Source organism: Stegodyphus dumicola, chromosome 10 (genome assembly GCF_044657685.1).
Source record: "Stegodyphus dumicola isolate Sdum_Otavi_A_Nest chromosome 10, ASM4465768v1".
NCBI lineage: Eukaryota > Metazoa > Arthropoda > Arachnida > Araneae > Eresidae > Stegodyphus > Stegodyphus dumicola.
In genome coordinates, this window is record NC_140777.1 from 54,607,615 (window position 1) to 54,622,078 (window position 14,464).

Below are 14,464 nucleotides of genomic sequence, written 5' to 3' on the forward strand. Positions count from 1 at the left end.
CTTTTTCATTTATAGACGCATTTGTTAAAATTACTTGGAGTAATAGCATTGCTTTAGTTATCTCTTTTAATGATGTAATAAAGAATATAAATGTATTGTTAATTTACATAAATTTTGCAGAACTATTAGAGATATAGTAGATTGAAATAAATTAAATGAAAATTAGTGGCTAAAACTGATTTTTCTAAACCAAATTGATGATTGCTTTGTGTTTTATTCGAAGTCTCTTTAACTTACTGTATCAGCGGTACTAAAACGTAAGGATCACGATTCACAAGTAGATTAACTGAGGAGCTTTTTCGTTATTCATTAAGAGTGATTCAGCAGTGTTCCGCGGAAATTTGTGTTTCCAAGCAGCTGGCATAGAGTTTCCACAGATCAAAATTAGATTTAAAAAAAAATTAAATATATCATGCGGTCCGCAAAACTGTTATTCTTTCCTAAATTAATATGAAGTAACCCCTTTTATAGTAAAGGAATAATGAAATGTTGATTTTCTTTTCATTTTTTGCATAAAATACACGTAACTTTTATATATAGCATTAACTTTCGTGCGGATGGTAGTGGCGACACCAAACATATACTAACATAAACTCTATAGTTGTAACTATAGAGTTTAACTCTGTGAAGCTACACTAAAGGACACTATACAATATTTTATGTTAATTCCTTTTCATTACTGTTATGAATTATTGGAATGCAGTTTTAGAGCAAATGCTCTTTGAATCAACAGTTTCTTAAAACATCGAACAATGTTTTACTTATTAAACCCAAAAGATGCATTATTAGATTAAACACTGTAGAGTCTATTAGGTTGTTTTGAAGCAGGAGTACGTGAAAAATGAGTCGTCGCAAGACTCGAACCTAGACCTCTCGAATACGCGCTGAGTGTGCTACCATTACACTACGAGGGCATGCAGAAAGCAGGGAGAAAATATAGAACAGACAATTTTCGAAATGCAGAATTTTCCTCAAAGTATTCTTCTAAATAGGCAGTTACTGAAGAAAGAAATAATGTAAAGCTGTGGATAATCGTTAGAGATTTTGAACTATCTAATTTTTCCAAATGCTGTTGAACCTGGGAAACACACATTTCTCACCATATCGAGATTTAAGCTTATTTCAAAGCTAACGAAAAATATGGCTTAACTATGCTGGGATAACAACGTCACGGAGCGGAAATCGCAACCAATTCTCTCCAAAATGTCATTGTTCAGCTGCAATAGCTTTTTTTAATTTCGAAATAAAGAATATTTGGTATTTTTTTAGAATTTTAAGAAAGAGCAAAGGCAGAAAAGCTGATTAAAGGACTATCTTTTCCAAAAAAGGACGGTTGAAATTTCTAGCTATAACCGTGTAGAACATTACACATATTTTTAAAAAATTAATTACTCAAAAACGTACCTGAGACTTTATTTCACGACATTCCTAGCACACAACGTTTGAAAGAAATGTTATCGTGAAGTAAAGTAAAACGTATCCTCTTTACCAAAGCAGATAATTGGTATGAAAATTGTATTAAATTTTATTAAAATTGTACGAAAATAATACACTCTTAATATTGAGAATCAGATTAACACTTGGAACATTTTAAAGTGAAATTGCTAGAGGAGTTTACCAGTTTAAGAATTAGTCGTTATATATGAAAGATAAAATACAAAAAATATATATATTTAAAATAAGAAAAAAATAGAAGCAAATAAAAAAATCAAAACAAGAAAAAAAAATAAGTTCCAACACTGAGAAGAAAAATGGGCTGTTATAGCCTTTAATTATATATTAAATCAACCGAAAACGTTTGCCTTGTTGGGAATAGGGGTAATAATTATTCAGGCCTTAGCTGTGAAATATTTTCACTAGCTGGAACAAGACATTTACGAAATTATTTTTTTGTCATTTTGTATCTGGTGAAAATCTGATCTATCTTGAAAACATTTATTCTAACATTATCTGAAAGTTTATTTATTTCTGATATAATTTTTAATTTAATTGAATTATTTGCAAAGGAATTTTAGCCCGCATGTATTTTAAATTAATGCCGTACGCTTAAATCGCTTTTTCCTGCTATAGCAAAAATCCTCGATATCAATTAAAGGATGTCAATTGAAGCTCGTCAGTAATAATTGTCATTTTAAGTTGGAGAAGATCATGTCTGGCTACGCTATAAAGCAAAAGAAACTAAGTCAAGTCCTATATTTATTCTGGTAATTTTTCCATCAAATGTCATAAAACTTTTGATATTCTCCTCTCTTTTATACTAGATATCGACTTATCGATTGTCCTGAAGCCAAATGCTTGAAATTTTTGATGAAAATTTAGTTTTCTGTCAACTTATATTTGAAAGGCAGATACACCAAATTCGATAATAGGCAACTACTGCGATGTTTCGCATTCAGGGTCTTTTAAATAAACCGCACTATGCGCTGTATAGAAGGCAAATTCTTTATTAAATCTGTTTTTCTAGTATTGGCACATCACAAAAGCTTATTGTCATTTTGCATTCCTGACACTAAACCGCCATTTATGTTTATGATATGTTTCTTCTCATGACTTAGATTTATATTTTGTTTTTATAGTATGGTTATGGCATCGGCAGAAGACATTCTTACTGAATACAATAATAACAGAAAAATGAAAGATATCAAGGTATATGTTTTTGTAAATACTTATAATTATTTTCTTGCAATTAGTTTTTATGTATTTTTGTATAAATTTATTTACTTGCTGTCCAATTCTTTATTTGCTTATTTATTTAAACAACGTATTTTGTAATATCAAGTTACATTTGTAGAGTCATTAGAAATTTTGAAGTAGGAGACCCGAAAAATGAGCAATACCCTTGCCAGGACTCGAACCTGGACCTCTCAAATATGCGCCGAGTGTGCTACCGTTACTCCACGAAGACATGCGGAAAGGAGGGAGAAAATAAATTATACATTTAATTATTACATGTTTTATTTAATTTCGAGTATGTCGTCATTTAATATCCTTGTAAGCATTTATTTCTTGCATTATGCTTTTGACTCAGAGTCGACTTACGTTTAAATTCTGAGGATATCTTAAACAGAAGCTGATATATAACCAGAAAATCTATAAAATATTTTCTCTCTTCTTTCTGCATGCCTTCGTGATGTAATTAGAAGCATAATGGACGTGTATTCGGGAGCTTCAACTTCAAGTCCCAGAGAGGTTATTTCACATGTTTTCAGGTCTCCTGCTTCAAATTAAGATTTGAAAATTCTAAAATTCTAAAGACTTAAATTCTAAAGACTCTATTCTTAAATTCTAAAGACTCTACAAGTGGCTACCGAAATAAAAGGTAGAATACGATAATTCGTAATCACCACGATTTGACGATTTGGGTTCCCTAATCCCCAGTTGTCCTTTAAGGGGACTCATACACCTTAAAACCCATAAGATCTTCGAATATGTGACTGTTGCAAGAATAATGTTAACTTATTTATTTTAAAAGCAATTGCTTTCAACCTTTTACAGCTGACTGGATAATATAGCTGCGTTCTGAAATAGTAATCAGAAAGTTTGTGTTGCCACAAATATTTTTATAATTTAATCCGCTTTGTGACAAAATGTTTCATCATGTTTCCAACTTGCGCGCACAGTTTAAAACATTCTGTTGCATATTTTAATTCCATATTTAATATATAGCATTTATAACATTTGGAAACTACTGTGAACCAAAAATTCTAAGAATTTCAAGTTAAATTTTTATTTTATTTGGAGTTGAGATTATAAAATGTATTTTATTAAAAAATTCCGTAATGTTTTCGCGCATAAAATTTTTTAATATTAAAATATTCATCAGATTTTTGGTTTAGTTAGAAGATAGTGCCCGTATAAAGAATTCCATCCAATTTCAAGTATATACCATTAGCCATTTTTCAATTATCATGCGCGCAAGGTGGAAATATGACGAAACATTTTGTTCCAAAACGGATTAAATCACAAAAATATATGTGGCAACACAAACATTCTGGTTAACAGTTCCCAAAGCAGCTATATTATGTAGTCAGCTGTAAAAAGTTGGAAATAATTGCTTTTAAAATAAATAAAATATTCCAATTCTTGCAACAGTCACATATTCGAAGATCATGAGGGGTTTAAGGTGTATGTGCCCCCTTAAAAGGGGAAATATATAAGGTATTTTCTCCTTCCTCTCTGCATACCTTCGGGTGTAACTGAAAGCACACTCGACGCGCATTCTAGAATTTCAGGGTTCGAGTCCCGGCAAAGGCAATGCATATTTTTTGCCTCTCATGTTTCTAAAAATCCTAATGACCTTACAAAACTTCTACCGTATTTTCGCGATGATTTGTATATCCAAATTAGTGATATTTAGCGACTTCTCGGAAACTCAGATTTTTGAACATTTAGGAAAATGTTTTTTTTTTTAAACTTCCAGAAGTACTTACCCTTCCGTCAGCCCCTCCAACATATAGTAGGTTAAGACACAATAACAAGCTGAATAAATACTAATTCAGAAGTCAAAGAACAAAAATCAGCGTTATATTTACAAAATTTTCACAGGACTAGTTTCGATGATTTTACCGAACCATCATCTTCAGCTGCAAAACCGCAAATGAACAAGATAGGAAATAATGATTAGATAAGATAAGAAAGCCTGGACAAGAATAAGCAAGTGGCGCCATCTGTTGGCGAAACCAGAACTAAAACATAATTTCTCTAAAAGCCGAAGGCAAATTTGGATTGGAATTAGGATCGTTAACTAGAACAGAAAGATTTTTATGAATGTGAAATGCCTCTAGAAAATCCAGTTTTCCAATGGAAGATGTTTTTTGAATAATTTTGGCAGCAGAAAAATTGAAAGTGTGATTTTCGGACCAACAATGTTGAGCAACAGAAGACTTCTGTGTTTGCTTTTTTCTAACATATGCCTCATGTTCTTTGACGCGAAATTTTAAGGCTCTCTTAGTTTGGCCAATGTAAATTAAACCACACTGGCAAGGAATCCTATAAATACCCCAGGAATTCATATCCGGAATGTGGTCCTTGAGTATAGAATTCGGAATTTTATTGATGGGAGAATAAACAACCCGAAAGTTAAATTTCTGCAAAATATGTGCAACTTTATAGCTAATTGATGGAAAGAAGGGAATGACAACAGAATTTTTATAATCTCTTAAAATAAGAGTGTGGCTTTTAGTGTGTTGAGATGAGAATTTTTTAACTGATTGATTAATAATGTTGGGTGAAAAGCCCCTGTCAATAGCTATTGCTTTTAAATAATTTAGTTCTTCATCAAGGGCTAGTTTGGAGGAGCAAACTTGAAGAGCACGGAAAACATAGGAATAAAATGAAGCTAACTTTTGTTTAGTCGGATGACATGATTTAAAGTGTGGTGGAAGGCAAACCGATGAAGGTTTACGGTAAACTGTAGTACCGAAGTTAGATGTGTTACGTGTGACTAGAATGTCGAGAAACGGGATAGAATTGCAAGTCTCAAGTTCAAAAGTGAACTGAATAGCAGGATCAATAGAATTCATTGTTGAAAGAACTTTATTTAAATCATCTTTATTACCTTCAAACAGGGTAAAAGTATCGTCTACCTAGCGGAACCAAGCCGGGAAGTTTAAAGTTTCAAACAATTTCGATTCATAATAATGCATGTAGGTATCAGCCAGGATGGGACTGGGGGGGGGCTTCCCATGGCTAATCCCTTAGTTTGCTTGTAATATTTATTTTGGAAGACAAAATGTGTTTGTTTCAAACAGAGTTGAGTGAGAGAAATCAGCTCATCAATTTCGATGCAAGAGAAATGAAATTCGCGAAGTCTGGTTTCTAGACATCTTAATGCACCCTCCACTGGGACATTGGTGAATAATGATTTTACATCAAAAGAAACCATGAGTAAATTACTAGGAGAAATGTTTTTAACCTTTTTTACAAACTCTATTGAATTTTTTATGGTGTAAATGTTATTGTCTAATAGAGTGGAAAATCTAGAAACTAAATATTTAGCTAATGGATACGAGGTAGTACCTAAATTTGATACAGTAGGGCGGAAAGGAATACCACTTTTATGAATTTTGGGAAGAGCATATAATTTAGCACAATTCGCAACAGATGGGATAAGCGAATGTTTTAAGTTGCTTGAAATGATTTGCGAATATTTGATCGCAGTTTTTATTTTGGACAAGTCCGAAGGTGAAGGATCTTTAGGGATCGGATTATATGGTCCTTCGTTTAAGAGTTTAGTGTCACCATCGATGTAAGTGTTCTTATCCATGACGACTATCTGGCCACCTTTGTCGGCCTTTTAAATGATAATATCCGGGTTAGAATGAATTTCGCGCATTGTAGCTCTTTCTCTCGCAGTTAGATTTGGTTTCAAAGGTTTATTATTGAATTTCACATTATGAGCGATAAGATGCCTAATCATTTCTTTCTGTGAATCTGAAACTTTACTGAACTTGAAAGCTTTTTCGATAGGAGCCAAAATCTTTGGAATCGAGGGTTTACAGGTTTGTGAGAAGTTGAAATTATATTTTAGAATTCTCTCTTATTCTTCTGAAAGACTAACTTTAGAAATATTAACTATTGGCTTGATGATTACAATGGGAAGATTTTTTTGAACTACTTGAACTAGAAGACTGTAAAAGAAGTTTTTCGAATTTAACTGCAAAGGTGTTTTTATGACGGTTAACTGCATTCTCCGTTCTAGAACAAGACTTTTATTCAAGGGCAGTGAATTTTGGATATGATTTAGCGAGTTCCAGATGAAGGCTATAGAGTTAATGTTCAATTTTGGACAATTGTTGACGTGTATCCCTTATCACGGACCGAAGTAATGCAAGCTTGCAATTTAACAGAATTCTTGAAACACGACCGAAGGTTTTTGATTAGATTTGATGTGAATAAAATTGGGGATCAATTTTTTTACATTTACATTTAAGTAAAAAGTCAAAATGATTCAGGAATTTTTGCCGTTTCAGGCGTAATTTAGTGAAACGATTAACGGATGAAGGCATGATAAACAATGCAGAAAATCAAACTTTATTATTGCTCAGTGTACTTTATTAATGCTCAGTTAATTATTTTTGATTTTCTGCATTGTTTATCAATGTTTTATGTGCAATTGTATTTTGATTGAAGTTGGCGCGATGAGCTTTCAGTTAAACATGGCAGAACATTTCTGAAATCAGCCCTAGCAGGAAAACAACAGGTAAATGTATAAGTAACTTTGAAAGTTCGTGTTAAATGAAAAAAAAAAATCTAATGACACAACCGACTCAAAAACAGTTCTTAATTCGTGATAACCGAAATTTGCGTTAACCTATAAAATTTCCTATAAGATCATGTTTGTTTCAGCAGAGACAGAAATTTTGTTCATGTTAACCGTCACAAGTGAGTTTGTATTAAGAGAGATTTACTGTAAATAACTTCAGAGCATTTTAATTAAGAATAACGTCGTTACCAATGAAATTTTTACAAGTGTTACGAAAACGTTCAATGTTTAAGTGTACAAATTATTCTTAATATTTCTGGAAATTATTTCTGCGGTCCTGTACATGTAAACTTAATTCTTGGAAGGCATCTCTCAAATTAATATTAGTGGAAAATTTGCCCATTTCATCATACTCATCTTTATACACTTTGTCACATGATGTACTAGAATTTCTTTCAGGAAGCAATTGGCAGATTCCAGCTTCGTTAAAGTAGTTAGTCACGCAAATATTTGTAAAAACTTATAAAACCGGATCCTGTCTTCATTGTTGACTTAATAAAACTGGAAATGGAGAAGTCAATTAATTAAATTAAATTAAAAAGTAAATGAAAACGCTACCACAGTATGGTGTAGAATTATTCAGAAATTCTATTCAAGGAATTAAAGAAAGTCGACAAAAATGCCTTTCTTTATAAAGAAATGAAAAATGAACCTGCGCTTTTTCAACGTTCGACACTGTTATTCGAAATCTGCGCCAAATTAATGTTGTTTTTGCTTTACTTTAAGTCGTTGTTCAACTTAATCCTTTAATTGGCTACATTTTAGGTCATTTAACAAATTTGTAATCAATTTTGACCATATCTGGAGACTTAATATTTCATTTGGAAACTTAATTATTCAATTTTATAAAATTCATTCTATAATATTTTGATCATGGCAGATCAACGATAAAAACTGCTGAACACTTGCAGTTCGATCCGGGGCTCGAAACCCGGCGAATGGACTGGTCGCATAGGCTTTCTCCATTTCTAACGCAAGCCAGTTTCCCTTAAAATGTTCCCCACGGAGCATTCTTCCTTATTGTGTAGTTTAAACGGCGGAGTACGTAATAAATGAAAAGTAAATGAACATTTTTTTATCACATTAACCGAACCATTAATCGCATGAAAAGACATATTTTCCATGTTTGTATCTAGAAACAGTTAGGATTTTGGCAATTCGATGACAATATCCGAAAGGTAATTTTAACTGCGAGCATATTAAACGGTGTCCACTTTACTTCAGTGTTGATAAAAATCTGTAATTCGTCATTTGATTGCCAGCTATGTGTATTTACTTTCTTCCTCAGGTAGTCTGAGAGGAAGCAGTTCAGAGCTTTCATATCTAGAAAATGAGATGCCACAAAAAAATATTACCAAAGCAGGTAATAACAGACTATTTGGAAATTTTAGCAGGAAAAAGGCCATACTTTTAGTAACCGTTCCTCCACCCTTTAGGACCAATTTTGCACTTTGCACTTTGCACTTTAAGTGCAGTTTTGCACCTTACAACTGGCTTGCGCACAGTGCTGACGACCCTCATTGCTTCACAACAGTAACCACTGAGAATCTGTGACACAGCCTCTTTCAAAGAAAGGTTTAACCGTCGCAATAAGCAAATACATTCCACGGTATACTAATTACTCCACGGTGTACTCTGGATTATACGGGTTTATGTCGGACGAGCTGATCACACGTAATTGAAAAATACGAAAAATCCAAAGTATCAATTTCCATGCCTATTTCCTGTGTTTCTTAAGAAATTAGTAATTTTAGTTTGTTTTTGAAAACCTTTAAAGAGTTGTCTAATTCCACAGCATATATTTCGAAGCGCTATTTTACCATTGCATTAGAATTGTCTTTGACCGACGAAGTACAACAGAGTTTTAACAGTCCCTGCTGCTTCGGAATTACCAGTATCTTCGTTTTCTATATTTTCATTACCACTCTCTACCTCTTCTTGTTTTTGTGACGTTTGAAACGATATCCGCATCACTCAAGCATTAAAAGCTCGGCTCAGTCGAATCACCATAGATCAATTCCTCGATATTTCTCCGACTGACAGTTTCCAAGAGTTTTACATTTTCAGATTTTTCCACATAAAACTTTAGCTATTGCATCAACTTCTTCACATTTAAAGAAATCGTCAATTTGTACAATAGAACTCTTTCTCTATGATTGAACGAGTGAATATCTTTGGCTTTAGTTTCGACTAAGCTTTTGTTAGACTGTATATGGCATACAATATATTCACGTTTTTCCAGAACTTCATTTTTACATCATCATCTTTTCCAGTAACATTTATGAGAAAATCAAAACAGTAAAGTCGTTTCGCTGATGATATTACGCTTTGATCTATTGGCTTAAATGAAACTGGTAACATCTGTACGTAAACATTTATTCATCATAAGAGTGTTCGCTGTTTGTTTACGTGTGTTCGCGGCACCGATACGCATGAAAATACGCACCTTGATAATCGAAAGTACATTTTAATTTTTATTTGTAGGTTTTAGGTTTAGGTTTAGTTTATTATGGCAAAGCACACTAGGGCTAGTGCCTAAGGGAAGGTAGCATTCGTGGAAGACTTTCTAAGGGAAACTGGCTTGTATACATGTTACACATGTTGAAAACCACGAAAACGATCCTGCAGCCAGTTCGTTCGCCAAGTTTCAAACCCAGGTAGTATACCTAACTCTCAGAATGACTGCATTAGTGATCAATAAATCTCGAAGCAGAAGCGATTAATGAGATATGTTGCCCTACTTCTAATTCGTTTTTGGCCTGTCTACATTTTATGCTGATATTATACAAACAAAAAAAAATATTATCTCAGATTTAATTCTTTTAATTGTGAAAAGATAGGCAATATTTCATTTTGTGTAGGCTATCCTCAGGTGATATTTTTTAATCAATTCTGCTATCATTCTCTTATATTTAAATACAGTGCATTATTATTATAAAATATATTGGAGAAAAGTTTATAAACAAAACTTTATATGGGTTGATCTGTGTGTTCCTTTCGGAGACTACTCCAGGTCGAAATAAGTTAAAGCTAATTACACATGGAAAATCATGAAAACTTTTAGTACTGAAATTTAGCAGAGCAAGATTCTGCAAAGCTATTTTTGGCTCCTTTTAAGCAACACAAGCTGAAATGTTCTTTTATCGAAATAACCAATTAATCAGTTCATGATAGAACTAAAAAAAGGCAACTTGGATCTTAGGAGAAACAACATTAAATATTTATTTGTCATTCAGTTTAAGAAAATGAACTTAAAAAAAATTCGTTTCCAACTTCTGGAGACTCACTCTAACCTTTTAAATGCATAAGGTTTCCTTTTATTCAAATTGATTTCAATAAATATTTAATTATTAAAGTCAGCATTTCTCAAATTTATTTTACGTGGGAGTCAATTTTACGAATTAGAATGTTTTGAGGGGCCAATCTACTCTTATTTTCTTCGAAAGCAAATTTTGACATATGTTACTACTACTATACTTATATATTTAAAATGTAACCAAATTAAACGCATTTAATGTTATATTAGTATGAAATACTAATAGAAAAAACGTTTTTACGTTAGGCTCTGAAAATTTTCAAAATATTTTCATAAGGTTTTCCTTCCTTTATCGCACATAGTTTTTACCTATGAGTGCTAGTTTATTAGTAAATTGTATCCCTTCATTATTATTATTTTTCTTCAGTGTATTCGATTTGTATTTACATTTTTGTATTAGCATTTCCTTTATTTTATTCTTTCCCTTTGTTATTTGAATCTTTTAAGATGTGGCAGGTATTCTCACATTTAAAAAGCTTTCTAAACATGTTGTTTCACCTTACTTCTGTCATTTACGTTCCAACACAGTTTAGCCTTATCTATTGCTAAATGTTTTCGATTTTCCAAAATCCACGTCTTTTGTTCGCCCCTTTTACGTCTTACCTCTAATTTCCTTCTTGAGACTTGCGGTCAAGATTCGTTCGTGTGAGCTGCGCCTAGATTTTTACAAAGTAATTGAACAAGGCACGTCACTCTCGGCTCAATATTCGTCAAATTTTGCACTGTAGGTTTCTTTTAAAAAATAATTTTATTGTTACCAGTAGTTTATCCATGACTAGTTTTCATTTGCGTGACTTCAGTATCATTTCAGTCATTCATCCATGACTAATTTCGTTCAACCGTGTTTTTCGGAAATTAAACACCTCACATATTTTCTTCTCTATTTTCGAAGGATAAAATTACTTAAAAATGGTGGGTAGGAAATACTGTATTCGTTTTCAATAACTGGTTTCAATAACCGGTCATTTACAGTCGTGGCTGGATAATGTTTATCCTATTAAAGAAATTTAAAGAAATGTTGTTATTCACATTAATAAGATAGAAGCAGCTCTTCCTCAGCTATTCAGTGTTTGGATGTACACATTCCTCGCTTTTCCTGTGGCTACGAAGACCAATTTTGTATGCTTTAGGGCCATTTAGTCAGCTGTTTTTACAGGAAGGAGCAGAAACATTTAACAGGGTCTTACACTTCCTACTCCATAATAAAGAATAAAATTTAAATCTCCATAATTTACTGAGATTTCTTGAGAGTCATTTAAAGCAGTGAAAGTGCGGAATATATATGTTTCCGTTCCTTGGAAAAGGTTAAGTTTCATCAAGTACTGATACAAGAAATCACATATATCAAGCTGATTTTGGTAGTTAAACTTTATTCGAATAAATGATGAAACTCATTCTCACATAAATAGATAAAGGTAAACTAAAATATGATTGATTTAAAGCATCACTGTGCAATTCATTATATATTGTATTCATTGGCAATCAGGTCCAGAGTTAATTATACCTTCTGCTTGGAATTTCATTTTAAATCCGGTGTTATTCGAGAATTCTGTTAACTGTTCTCTTGGATACATCGATACATTCTTTAAATATTTCAACAGAAAAGATTATTAACCTTTGAAAATTCTTTATCTAATCACATGGAAAATAAGCTTGTAACCTCAGAGCTTAGAGATGCAAGCATAAGTCACTGCATAATGAATTATTTTCCTATAATAAAACATTTTTCACTAAAATGTTTAAAAGTTAGAAATGATAAAAAGAAGGATATCTATTTTACACAATTAACTCATAAACCAAGTATCCTGTTAAGCCTCTTTATTTTCTCATGGGCACTGAGAACAGACAAGGAGTTACACTTTAGATGGAGATATAGTTCATTTAGTCTTGAGAACACATATGATAAGTATGTCAATATGCTTAGACACAGATCATGAAAAAGAAATGGTGTAAACTCTTTGTTAGTTTCATTTATAAATAACAGGACTTAGTTTAATTAATAATTATAGGTACCTTACGGAGTGGCCAGTGAACTAGAAAAGGAAAAACCAGTTTGTGGGTGCTGCACAAAGTAATAAAAATATTCTATTTTCTCAGAAGTTTGATAAAGTTGTTTATTTTAATACTGTCTTCTCACACCATTTTGAATTAAGATGACATAGCTTTGGTATTTGAAACTTCTCTATGAATGATGCAGTAGGTTCAAGTAATATGAATGATGCTCAATGATGTTGTTGTTGTAAATGATGCTCGATGATGTTGTTGTTGTAAATGATGCTGATTTGTTGAGTTCAGAGTTTAGCTCAGACTCAAACTCATCACTCATAGTTAGAGAGATCACTGGGAGAGCTTACTCATTTGATAGTTGGGTTGGTTTATTTAATTATATTACAGCACCTGAGGGCTATCTGTCTAAGGTGAGGGATGTCTTCTTTGAAGATTTTCTAATGAAAATTGGCTACTATGCACGTTACATCTGAGGAAAACCACAAAAGAGCCCATGCAGCCAGCCTATTCGCCGGGATTCGAACCTCGGACCGAAAGACCAGTGTTTAACGACTTTACCGCTCGAGCGCTGGTGGGGGCTGTTTAAGCATTTAAAGCTTTTTGTATTGCCTTGCGTTCAACGTTCTTGGTAATTTGAAGTGGTAATTATTAATTAGTCTCTCTCATACTGAGAATAGCTGTACGAGTACTTTTGTATGAAAAGTTCCAGAACTCTAAAGTGTTGTTCAAAAAATTAATTTCATCAAGCTGTCATCGGTTCTGTGTGCATTCATTCCATTACCAGACTGTATGTACATAACAATATTTTTTAAATAAATATTTTTTTAACTTTTATCTAAAATAAGAAAGAAACAATGCATTATGCGAAACGTCTGTTATCTCATCTGCCTGAAATGAATAAAATAGTTTGGTTTTGGTTTGTTTAATTATGACAAAGCACACTAGGGATATCTGCCTAAGGGAAGGGATGCCTTCCTGGAGGACTTTCTAAGGGGAACTGGCTCGTATACATGTTACACATGGGGAAATACATGTTACATACGCCCATGCAGCCAGCTCGTTCGCGAGATTCGAACCTCGGACCGAACTACCAGTGTTCAGCGACTTTACCGCTCGGCCGCTGATGGGTTGAATAAAATAGATTTTATCTTATTCCAGCGTTTCTCAGAGTTTTTTTAAGTGGAGACTAATTTTATAAATTTGAATGTTCTGCGGGGGCGCCTTAATCTTGACCTCTCTAAAAGCAATTCTTTAGCATATAGTATTAACACTATACTTATATATTTTATATATGCATTTAATTAAAAGTCATTTAATTTTTATATTGGTATTAAATAACTATTTTAATAGAAGAAAATGTACTTTCACTTTTACTAATTCTATACTTTAATCGTTTTCTCTTTAACCAAAACTTTTTATAAATGTTGGTGCGTATTTTGCTACAAATTTGTACATAGATAGATGATTTTTTATGCAATTATATGTGAAATTGTATTTTTCAGCGCAATATGACATGAAAAATCTCAAGAGGAAAGCTATGTCGGAAAGGTTAGAATACAAGCCCAAGTCCATTTGACATTGTGTAAAAGGGTATCTCGGTAATTTAGCGAGATCTCGCCAAGCTGGCAACGGTTATAACTACTTATTATATCTCCAAATTTGACTGCAAATCGCCAAACTTCGACATTATTGTCTGGTCCCTGTATCACATTAATAGGCACTGCAATTGAATAATTATAATTGATCACTGCACTAACTGTAACTCGTAATTCGACCCTCATATTGCCTTCCAGAAATTTCGAGAAGCAGAATGTGCTAGAAATGTCTCGGCGTCCGGGTGAAAACTATATAACGTCGGTGACAGCATCTGTTCTCAG